We start from the raw sequence: 12,549 nt of genomic DNA, 5'->3' as shown, positions 1-12,549 counted from the left end.
GTGAGGCAGTGAAATCTGTCCTCGGGAAGGCAGGAGCTGAGTTTCCATTGGAGGAAGCTGTCCTCGAAGCTGAGGAGACAGAACAGAAGTACCAATAAGTAACCTTCAGTGGCACACTCAGCATACAAGAGCACAAGTGACAGATGAAGGACAATGCAAATGCAAAGCAAACAACTAGCCCTGAACAGCAATGGAAAAAGATATTCAGCTTTTGACCTATTGAGCACCATAGAACCACCATGTCAGCTGAGACTTCTGAGATTCTTGTTGGTTTGCCAGGAGTCCTGCTTCTCCAAGCCTGTTTCCAGAAGGAGTTACTGGCTCAATCTTTTAGTGCAAAAACAAAGTTACGCCTATATACCCTGACAGGAAGTTAGTCTCAAAGACGTGGTATAACCGAATCTCTAGAGCAAAAGAGGAATGCACTCAACTTCTGAGGGGGTAAAATAGGTTGCCTAGTAGTGAGGAAAAGAGTCGCGCAGCTTTAAGTTTTACTTTGACAGAGGTATGCTGGCCCCTTGCCTACTGACCACCAAGAAAGGTGGACTGTCTCTGGGTAGAATACCTTTCTGCGTCACAGTCAGGAATGGAGCTGGGGACTGCACCTGAACTCACTTTCTGATTATGCTTCCTAATGATGACATTTTATTTCTGTTTCTTGATGTAGTGCGCGACTCACTCCAGAAGCAGTATCTCAACACTGTGCTGATCTGGCAAGCTGTGACATTCTAAAACAACCAAGTTTTTAACATATTCTTGCAGTTATAAAATATGGTCAGGTACAAAGATGAAGAGGGAGTCTATCCCAATGATATTGGGCCATACACAAAAAGATCTGTCCCCACATCTTGAGGCGCAAATGCGTGGGGTCTGCAAGAGCACTTGTTTGAGCACCTTGACTGTCTGGATGGCTGATAGTAACTAAGTAGTGAGTGAAGATAGACGCAACAGGCCTTGTGAAGTGTTTTATACGTCAGACAGCAGATTTTGAAAAAAGTCTGCATTCTGATAGGCAGCCAGTGCAATTTTCTTAAAATGGGGGTAGAAGACGGCCATGCGGATAAATTGCAGATCAGCCAGGTGGCTGTGTTCTGTACTATCTGCAGCTTGTTCAGCAGGGTGCCATTGACTTCTACCGGTAGAGCATTCCCATAGTCCAGGTGACTGGTTATGAGAACCTGGATGAGGGTTTTTCTAGAAATGTCTGGGAGCCAAGGGAAAACTTTTTTTAGGAGCATCATTGTGGCGAAGCAGGTGCCACATGTGGCATTGACTTTATCTTTAATGGACAGTCATGCATGGACATCAAACGTTTACTGCAAAATCGGTGTAACTTTAATCAGCAAGCAAGTCATCGGTTATAAAAGGACCTCACAATGAAAGTAGCATATAGAGCTCAGGGAGTGCACCGAACTAATGTTCCTCAAACTTAAGACCCAAAAGATATGAGTGTCAGAGTCGGCAAACTCTTAATGTCATGACAAGCATGGCTTAAAATGGAGCATTGTGGCATAAGCTAGCTCCACCCACTGAAGGCAGAAGAGAGAAAAGGAAAACATAGAAAGATTCAAAATGATATTCAGCCATGCATGGGAAGTTAATGAGCGCAAAATGCGTTAATTCTGAGCCACAGAATTTAGGGTTCGATTCCAAGGTGGACGGAGTGATGTCAGATGTTGTCCTGCTCGATTCCAAGGCTCAACTGGCGTGGGCCTGGAATTAGAAAACGCATCAGATATGGGCCAGACATTAGTAATGTCCAGTAAGTTGTGTGGAGATATCAGTCACAAACAGTACATTCAAGTATAGAACATCCTCCTGCAGTTAATAGCCACTTCAGAATGGGAGATTTTTCCAGTGAGTATGGGTATATGCCACTTACATGCGTTTATCGTACTATCAGGAAAAGTTGCGTTTAAATGCATTTTTAAATTGTTTGTAGTCCCACCACCAGTAGGCGTGGGAGCCACAAAGTTGACAATGGGACAGTATCGGAAGATAAGTGTTGTCTCTAAATGAAATGACAGTCATACAAATGTCATACAAATGTTTCGGTACAATGTTTTGCTGGCAAGATAGCTCAGTGGGATGTCCGCTTCTGCAATATGCGTGCAGAGTGAAGCTAAAGCTGGTCCACTCTGTGGTCCTTCCAAGAGCAATAGAATGGTGTCACAAATAATAGGAGCTACTGTAGAACCATCATGCTGCACATCTGTAAAAGTAAGCATACCCAAAGTACCTTTCTTAGTGATTAGGCAGTGCATTTCCTGAGAGAAAATAAAAGGGATTCTCCCCCATTAAACCAGTATCCCTTGCATCCCTTACTTGCCTTTTAATATGGCTCAGTAAATATGTGAATTTTTTACTGTTGCTACAATAGACTGAGAAAAGCATAGATCCCATATATTGTGTTCATATCAAGATAATGGGATCTGGAAATAAACAGATTCTACCAGGTGGCCTAACACTGGCACAAGAACCAAACTAAAAATTGAAAGGCCTATAGATTATGTAATGTGTTCCTAAAGTGCTGTATTGAGAGTCAGGTAGAGCGGCGAGCAAATGCCAAATATCTTCGGCTGCAAGTGACAGGACTTTGTGACTGCCCTAATTTGGTGGCAGAATGACACCTTTTCATTGATAGTTGCTCTGGTTTCTAATGCTTACGGATGTGGTTTGAAAACAAAACGCAAAGCATTTGACAAGAATGTAGTCATTATTCTCCACACATCAAACCAACGCTTTCATTTTCAGGATGTTGACTGGATTTGTCCTTCTCAACTGTGTATGATCACTTGCAGCTGCGGTTGGACACCAATGTATACCCTGACACCCTTATTGGCGAGACGGGCAGGTGCTTCTAAAAAGATCTCCCTCATTACTGAGCCTAGGGTCTGTGTCTCAGGATGCAGGACCTCTACATCGCAAGATTCACTCGGACAAGTGGGGTGGCGCATTCCTATGGCGTCAGACCAAGTGGTATCTGAGTTCAAGGACTGAGCAGCTATACTTTTCTATACTTATTTTTGATACCAATTGCTGGCCTCTTCCATGACGGTTCTTAGCTGTCAGAACCCTCAGATGTACCTTCTGGCATTGGAGGGTAGACTCTCTTTGAACTCCTGCTACAAGCCGATAACGACATATTGGATTCATTAACTTCTTCCACTGTCTGGTTGTTAGGATGTGATAGGCATGAAAGACTAAGTTACAATGCAGCTATACACATCGAGGCAATCTAGAAAAAAATATTGGAAATAAAGTGATTATAACTAGCTGTGGCTGCTAGTGGAATTCAGACAGATCATATCTAAAGAACTGTCCTGAAGAAGTTAGTAGCACTTGGCCCTCGCTATAAATAATACCAGCTGATCAAGGGCCTGATTTAGAGTTTGTTGGGTGAGATACTCGATCATAAACGTGATGGATATCCCGTCATAATACAAGTGCATTACATCCTATGGTACTTGTAATATGGTGGACGGGATCCCATCAATGTGTTCAATGGCATGAAGTGAATGCAGTGAGCCAGTGTTGGACCTAGATTACCCAAGCCTACATATGGTAGCTTGGCACAGTAGTGGTCTACAGCTAACTCCAGGCGTTGGCTAAGTACTTACACAGCTTACCCACAGTAACACATTGATGAACCACTAAAATAAAGACACAACACCTTTGTTTGCAAAAATACCGTTACCTTTTATAAAAATAATATGGCTCTTTGGATTTGAAAGCATACAGGTTATCACATCAATTGCTTTTAGGAATAAACATTGCACTTTTACTAGAGAAAATAGTTTTCACTCCTCCAGCTGTGGAAAAAGCAGTAAATCATATACTTTTATCAGAATTCAGCAGTACATTCAAAGAACTTCTTGGATAATTAATTGAAGCTCCTAGACTTCACACTCTACAGGGGTATTTTGCATTAATACACAATGACATCAATAACTCTTTACTACAGCCTACCAATTCATTGGTTATGTTAACACATCTAGGGTTACGTTGCCTAACCCCTTCTCTCCTTTGTCACAGAATGAATCTCCAGGGAAGTAGAAAGGTCAAGGCCCTTTTCTCTGCTTATGGACCTGTTTAAAATAGCTGTCAACCTTTTATCCCTTTTTACCCAACACTTCCCTCTTCACACTCCCACTCTCCTTACTGTCTGGGTGGCAGATATGCCACAGTCCATAGTCCTTCAGCTGGTACCCGCCTCTCAAGCTCCCCCGATCAGCTGCTTCCCTGCACTGACGTGGGAAGAGCCTTGCCGGCCTCCTCAGCCCAAGCGCGCGTTCTCCTGTCAGCGCTGGCTAGGGGGCCTCGTTTCAGGCTTAACGCGGTGATTTCCTGCGTCTGCGGATCACCAGGGGTTAGATGGGCGGTCGGTTGCCCAAGCGCTAGTTCCTCCAGCAAGCGCTCACAAGTAGGGGGTTCCGCTGTCAACGCGGCGCTCCGGAAAGTCGTCTGGCGCCACCTCAGGCAACCCGATGGACGCGCTGATCTCTGGGGCATGCGCGTTCCTCGCAATGGCTCCACCTCTCAGGTCGCGCTGCTCGTCGGCGCCTGCGTGTTCCTCCCCGGACCTCGTCACGCAGGGAACACTGCACCCCTGGGCCTGCTCGACCCTAGGCCCCTCCTGCTGAAAGAAGCGGTCGCGCTACTGGCTTGCGCGGAAGCGTTTCCTCGCTTCTCCTGACGCGCCTGGTGCCCCCGGGGTCCCGCAGACGGACCACACTGCGCCGCTCCTCACACGCTGCTGCTTTCCTCCCCCGGCTCCAGAAGAAGTACCTCACAGATCGGGCACTCGCTCCTCCAGGTGCTCCAGGCTCCACAGTTCCCCAACCACCTCAAGGCGCTCCAAGGGGACCACAAATGACTCGCTACCCTGGTAGGTGCAGCGCTGGGCAGGGCATATAAGACTGAGTTTCAGAAAGCAGATCCTGTCAGTTTCTACAGGAATGCTGATCCAGAAGGGTTTTTCTTCTCACGAAGCTTGTTTTCTTGGTCAATAACTGTTGTCTTGAGAGAGGGATCGGTCAAGGGCTAAAGGGGGAACAATCCTCTGAAGTAACTGTCAGCCTCAAATGACAACTAGCTGCTCTCAGTGTGTCCACCTCCTCTCACCACTGCCTCACTCCTCTACTCTGGGGTCAGCACAAAATGGCTGCTGGTCACTGGCCTTATATAGGGTGGCCTGAGACCTGCAGAATTCTCTAGGGTATTCTAGAAAGTTCCCTAATGTTAACCTATGGACCTGTCCTCCAGTGGTGTCCGTTATGGCAGTTGGTGGACACCATCTTAGGTTTCTTGAGATCCCTAGATTTTCAAGGGGGCTGACTAGGCCTCACAGGTTATGAGGGAAAAATGGCGTCATCGCCAAGGAGCACCTAGCCTCCTGACAGCATTAAAAAATTCCTGATGGACATATGTAAAAATAAAAATAGAAAGTCTGGGAGGCTAAGGGGGACAAAAATAAATCATGGTGGTTAGAGTCTTCCCAGAAGCAGACAGGTCTAACACGCGTCCCCCCCAGCTGAAAGTGGGGAGAACTACCCAACCCCTTGGGAGTCCTCATCACTAAGGCGGAAATACCTGGATAGACCGTCTGCATTGGCATGGTCTGCCCCAGGTCGATGTTCCACCCTGAAGTCCATTCCCTGTAGGGAGATGGACCACCTTAGCAACTTGGGATTCTCCCCCTTCATTTGCATCAGCCAACGAAGGGGGCGATGGTCAGTCTGAACTAGGAAGTGCGAACCAAACAGGTATGGTCGCAGCTTCTTCAGAGCCCAAACCACCGCAAAGGCTTCTCTCTCAATTGTACTCCACCTCCTTTCCCTGGGGAGTAGTCTCCTGGACAGGAAGACCACGGGTTGATCCAAGCCCTCATCATTTAGCTGCGATAACACTGCCCCAATGCCATGTTCTGACGCATCTGTTTGGACAATGAATTCTCTAGCAAAATTAGGGGCCTTGAGAATGGGAGCGGAACACAATGCTTGTTTCAAGGTCAGGAAGGCTCGCTGGCAAGCCTCCGTCCAGACTACCCGTCGGGGTTGCTTCTTGGAAGTAAGCTCAGTGAGAGGGGCCACAATAGTGCCATACCCCTTCACGAAGCGACGGTAATATCCAGTGAGGCCCAGGAAGGCTCGGACCTCTGTTTGAGTCTTGGGGGGCTCCCAGGCGATGATAGCCTCAATCTTTGCCTGGAGGGGCTGCACCGTCCCTCTGCCCACCAAGTGACCTAGGTACACCACCGACCCTTGTCCGATCTGACACTTGCTGGCCTTGATGGTCAAGCCAGCCTGTTGCAGGGCATGAAGAACAGCTTGCAGGTGCTGCAAATGGTCCTCCCAGCTGCTGCTGAAGACAGCAATGTCGTCCAGGTATGCAGCAGAAAAAGCTTCCATTCCCGAAAGGACCCTGTTCACCAGCCTCTGAAAAGTGGCAGGGGCATTCTTGAGCCCAAAGGGCATCACACGAAATTGGTAGTGTCCCTCAGGTGTAGAGAAGGCTGACCTTTCCTTCGCCTCCTCAGTAAGGGAAATCTGCCAGTACCCTGAAGTTAGGTCAAAGGTACTTAAGTATTGGGCAGCTCCCAGCCAGTCAATAAGCTCATCCGCCCGTGGGATAGGATGTGCATCAGTTTTAGTCACTGAGTTCAAGCCTCGGTAGTCCACACAGAATCTCAATTCAGGTGTGATGCCTGGTGGGGCAGCTTTTGGTACCAAAACCACCGGGCTAGACCAAGGGCTACCAGAAGGTTCAATCACCCCTAGCTCCAGCATCTTGGCGACTTCACTTTTGATGTTGGCCTTCACCTTGTCCGACAGCCGGTAGATTTTAGATTTCACAGGTGGGCTGTCTCCTGTGTCCACGTCATGGGTACACAGGTGGGTCCTACCTGGGACAAGGGAGAACAGGGGAGAAAATTGCTCCAGGATCTGGCGGCAATCACTTTGCTGTTCAGAAGTCAGGGATGGCGAGAGAATCACTCCCTCCACTGATCCATCTTTTTCTTTGTACGAGAGAAGATCAGGGAGAGGTTCACTTTCTTCTTCCTCTGCTCCATCGGTCACCAGCATTAAGACAACCTCGGGCCTCTCATGATGTGGCTTGAGACGATTGGCATGCAGCACCCTGAGGGGCTGCCTTGGGGTCTTAAGATCCACCAAATAGGTAGACTTCCCCTTTTTCTCTAAAACCTCAAAGGGGCCTGTCCAACGGTCCTGGAGGGCATTCAGCTCTCCAGGTTCCATTACCCACACTTTCTGTCCAGGCTCCAGTTCCACTGGGTGAGCGTTGTGGTCATACCACTCTTTCATAACTGTTTGGCTGGCCTCCAAGTTGTCTGAAGCCTGCTTCCACAACTTAGCCATTTGGCTCCGGAAGGCCAGCATGTAGCTCACCACGTCCTGGGGAAGCTTCCTGGGAGTCTGTTCCCATCCGTCTTTCACCAGGCTGAGAGGTCCCCTTACAGGGTGCCCATACAAAAGTTCGAAGGGGCTGAAGCCCACTCCCTTCTGTGGCACTTCCCTGTAGGAAAACAAGAGACAGGGTAGGAGGATGTCCCATTTCTTTCGTAGGCTCTCAGGAAGACTCCGTATCATACCTTTCAAGGTTTTGTTAAACCTTTCCACAAGACCATTGGTTTGTGGGTGATAGGGAGTAGTAAACCGATAGGTAACACCGCACTCCTTCCACATGGCCCGCATGTATGCTGAAAGGAAGTTAGTCCCCCTGTCGGAAATGACCTCCTTGGGGAAACCCACTCTGGTGAAAATCCCCATCAGGGCCCTTGCCACTGCAGGTGCAGTGATGGTCCTCAGAGGTATTGCCTCTGGGTACCGGGTGGCATGATCCACCAAAACCAGTATGAACCGATGTCCAGCTGAAGTTGGTGGATCCAATGGCCCTACAATGTCGATGCCCACCCTCTCAAAGGGGGTGCTAACGACGGGTAGTGGTTCCAGGGGAGCTTTTAGCTTCACCCCAGTTTTCCCACTGGCTTGGCAAGACACACACGTCCGACAATATGTATCCGACGCCACTTTCATTCGAGGCCAGTAGAAATGGGGGACAAGCCGGGCAAAGGTCTTGTCCTGTCCTAGGTGTCCTGCCAATGGTATCTCATGAGCCAGTTCCAGTAGAAAGGCTCTAAAGCATTGAGGGACCACCAAGGCTCTGGCTGAACCGTGGCCAGGTGTCTTGGGCTCACTGTAGAGGAGTCCATCCTCCCAGTAAATCTGGTAGCTCCCCTCAATGTTTCCCGCTGCCTGGGCGTTGGCCTGTTGCCGCAGCCCCTCAAGAGTAGGACACTCTTTCTGAGCTTTGCAGAACTCTTCCCGGGAAGGACCTCCCTCCACATGCCATTCAGTGGGGATGGGTAGGTTTTCCAGGGAAGCAACATTCTCCCCGGTGGACTCCAGATCCACCTCCGCAGGTGGTCCAGTTGTCTCACGAGGTGGAGATGTCGAGGCAGGGTCCTCCGGCCTCCTGTCCTTCTCCTCTCTGGCAGCCGGCTGGGCCATTGTTCCAGGCTCCAGCGTCAATGAACTCCCCCTTCGGGCAGTCGCGGACCTTGTGCTGACACAAGTCCAGTCAGGGGGTCCCAGCATCTCAGAGTGAGTCTGGTACTCCACCCTCCTCCAAGCATTGTGCTCCATATCATTCCCTAACAGGCAGTCAACAGGCACGGCAGGGCTTACGGCAACTCGAAGTGGACCTGCAACCCCTCCCCACTCAAAGGGAACCTGAGCCACAGGATAGTGGCCCAATCTGCCGTCAGCCATTACGGCGGGATGGAGTACATCTGGGATGACCTGCTCTGGAGACACCAGCTGACTCCTTACCATAGTCATGCTGGCTCCTGTGTCTCTCAGAGCCTCCCCTCTTCGGCCATTGATGGTGACCCACTGCTCATACTTAGTAGTATTAGAGGGCAGCTGGGTCTTGGGAACCATCTCTTTGTCTCCCAGGGACACTAAGGTGACACCCGCCCGCTCCCCTCCATTAACCAAAGGTATCTCCTCCCCGAGCACTACACTAGTGATTCCCGGGGCTTTTCCTCCAGTGGGAGGGGGTGGTCTTTTTGGGCACCTCACATCTCCTTTATAGTGTCCCACACCACCACACTCAAAACAATGAACAACCCTTGGCTGCTGGCTTTGGCCAGGGGTAGGGTTGCGAGGGGGGTTACTCTTGGGGATGAATCCTCTGCCCCTTCCTTGCGAAGTATTTTGTGGCCCTTTTGAGAACTCCCTCTTAGTTTCCCCTCCCTCTTTCCTCTGGGGGGCGCCCTGTCCTTGCTTCTGGGAATTCCCTCCAGTCCCCTTAGTCGACACCCGGGTACTAACCCAGATGTCCGCCTCCTCAGCAAGCTTCCTGGGGCTGGTCAGCTTGCTGTCCACCAGATGCTGTCTTAGCTCGGGAAGACACTTCTCGAGTAGGTGTTCCTTGAGTATGAGGTCATATAGTCCCTCATAGTCCCCTACATCGCTGCCTCTTACCCAACCCTCCAGGGCCTTCCTGGAGTAGTCCAAGAAATCTACCCAGTTTTGCGTGCCCAGCTTGTAGCTGCCCCGGAACTTTTGCCTATATTTCTCAGGGGTCAACCCAAACTTCTTGAGCAGCGCTGATTTCATAGCCGGATAGTAGGTCTGTTCACTCTGGTCAAGAGCCAACAAAGTATCCCTGCCAGTGGGGGGCATGTATTTGTATAACCCACCTCCCCAGTGGACTTCCAGAATCCCATGGGCCCTTAGCGAGACCTCGTAGGCGGCTAGCCATTTAGCAATGTCGTCACTGGGTACATAACAAGCCATAATATCTTTTGGTAGGTACGGTCTAGGTTCTTTGATGTTGGTCTGGGTATCGCTGCCACCATTCTCTGATTTGGGGGATCCTCGGTTTAGGGCTTGTAAATCCATCTCTTTGATGGTTCGCTCATGTGCCAACCTCCTATCCTCCCTTTCCATGTCCATCCTGGCTAGTTCTATTTTCAACCTCCTCTCCTCCCTCCTATCTTCCAGCTCGGCTTCGGTTAAGCCCCTGTCTGAAACACTGCTGCTTGCCCTTGAAGGTAACCTGGGACCTGTCAGAAGATTCCCTCTCCCCATTTGGTTCAGCAATGCAGCCTCAGTAACAGTGTCCCCATCACCCACTTCCATTTCTGGTTCCTCCCTTAGGCGAGCTTCTAACCATGCCCTTATGCTTGTCAGCAACTCTCCTTTCTTGGCACCTTTATTGAAAAATACCCCGTTCTGCTGACACCAATCCCTGAGTTGGGCCACAGTATTGGCTTCCAACTCTTTAAGATTCACTTCCAGCTTTGCCATGGTATAAAATTACTCACAGGAGAAACCCACGAAGTGACTTGAGGTTAACCTCCACCCACCACCAGAAGTAAATTTAGAAAAATCAAAATATAAATTAGGAGGGCCGCAGGGAGAAAACTCCAGGTGGGGTCTCGTGGTTGTCACTGTGTTACTAATAAGTGAGTGTAAGTACAAATCCGTGATCCCACCGCTGAAACACCAATTATGTTGGACCTAGATTACCCAAGCCTACATATGGTAGCTTGGCACAGTAGTGGTCTACAGCTAACTCCAGGCGTTGGCTAAGTACTTACACAGCTTACCCACAGTAACACATTGATGAACCACTAAAATAAAGACACAACACCTTTGTTTGCAAAAATACCGTTACCTTTTATAAAAATAATATGGCTCTTTGGATTTGAAAGCATACAGGTTATCACATCAATTGCTTTTAGGAATAAACATTGCACTTTTACTAGAGAAAATAGTTTTCACTCCTCCAGCTGTGGAAAAAGCAGTAAATCATATACTTTTATCAGAATTCAGCAGTACATTCAAAGAACTTCTTGGATAATTAATTGAAGCTCCTAGACTTCACACTCTACAGGGGTATTTTGCATTAATACACAATGACATCAATAACTCTTTACTACAGCCTACCAATTCATTGGTTATGTTAACACATCTAGGGTTACGTTGCCTAACCCCTTCTCTCCTTTGTCACAGAATGAATCTCCAGGGAAGTAGAAAGGTCAAGGCCCTTTTCTCTGCTTATGGACCTGTTTAAAATAGCTGTCAACCTTTTATCCCTTTTTACCCAACACTTCCCTCTTCACACTCCCACTCTCCTTACTGTCTGGGTGGCAGATATGCCACAGTCCATAGTCCTTCAGCTGGTACCCGCCTCTCAAGCTCCCCCGATCAGCTGCTTCCCTGCACTGACGTGGGAAGAGCCTTGCCGGCCTCCTCAGCCCAAGCGCGCGTTCTCCTGTCAGCGCTGGCTAGGGGGCCTCGTTTCAGGCTTAACGCGGTGATTTCCTGCGTCTGCGGATCACCAGGGGTTAGATGGGCGGTCGGTTGCCCAAGCGCTAGTTCCTCCAGCAAGCGCTCACAAGTAGGGGGTTCCGCTGTCAACGCGGCGCTCCGGAAAGTCGTCTGGCGCCACCTCAGGCAACCCGATGGACGCGCTGATCTCTGGGGCATGCGCGTTCCTCGCAATGGCTCCACCTCTCAGGTCGCGCTGCTCGTCGGCGCCTGCGTGTTCCTCCCCGGACCTCGTCACGCAGGGAACACTGCACCCCTGGGCCTGCTCGACCCTAGGCCCCTCCTGCTGAAAGAAGCGGTCGCGCTACTGGCTTGCGCGGAAGCGTTTCCTCGCTTCTCCTGACGCGCCTGGTGCCCCCGGGGTCCCGCAGACGGACCACACTGCGCCGCTCCTCACACGCTGCTGCTTTCCTCCCCCGGCTCCAGAAGAAGTACCTCACAGATCGGGCACTCGCTCCTCCAGGTGCTCCAGGCTCCACAGTTCCCCAACCACCTCAAGGCGCTCCAAGGGGACCACAAATGACTCGCTACCCTGGTAGGTGCAGCGCTGGGCAGGGCATATAAGACTGAGTTTCAGAAAGCAGATCCTGTCAGTTTCTACAGGAATGCTGATCCAGAAGGGTTTTTCTTCTCACGAAGCTTGTTTTCTTGGTCAATAACTGTTGTCTTGAGAGAGGGATCGGTCAAGGGCTAAAGGGGGAACAATCCTCTGAAGTAACTGTCAGCCTCAAATGACAACTAGCTGCTCTCAGTGTGTCCACCTCCTCTCACCACTGCCTCACTCCTCTACTCTGGGGTCAGCACAAAATGGCTGCTGGTCACTGGCCTTATATAGGGTGGCCTGAGACCTGCAGAATTCTCTAGGGTATTCTAGAAAGTTCCCTAATGTTAACCTATGGACCTGTCCTCCAGTGGTGTCCGTTATGGCAGTTGGTGGACACCATCTTAGGTTTCTTGAGATCCCTAGATTTTCAAGGGGGCTGACTAGGCCTCACAGGTTATGAGGGAAAAATGGCGTCATCGCCAAGGAGCACCTAGCCTCCTGACAGCATTAAAAAATTCCTGATGGACATATGTAAAAATAAAAATAGAAAGTCTGGGAGGCTAAGGGGGACAAAAATAAATCATGGTGGTTAGAGTCTTCCCAGAAGCAGACAGGTCTAACAGCCAGTAAAGGTAATATTTG

The 12,549-nt window shown here is 49.6% G+C and overlaps 1 protein-coding gene across 1 annotated transcript in view; it reads right to left on the bottom strand.

The window, feature by feature from the left end:
* The window catches only part of DERA (deoxyribose-phosphate aldolase), a 269,417-nt gene that overhangs the window by 8,706 nt on the left and 248,162 nt on the right, over positions 1-12,549 (bottom strand). The window lies entirely within an intron of this gene.

This window comes from Lissotriton helveticus, chromosome 1_1 (assembly GCF_964261635.1).
Source record: "Lissotriton helveticus chromosome 1_1, aLisHel1.1, whole genome shotgun sequence".
Taxonomy (NCBI): domain Eukaryota; kingdom Metazoa; phylum Chordata; class Amphibia; order Caudata; family Salamandridae; genus Lissotriton; species Lissotriton helveticus.
The sequence above is the reverse complement of the archived record's forward strand: the minus strand, read 5'-3'. Positions and strand labels throughout refer to the sequence as shown.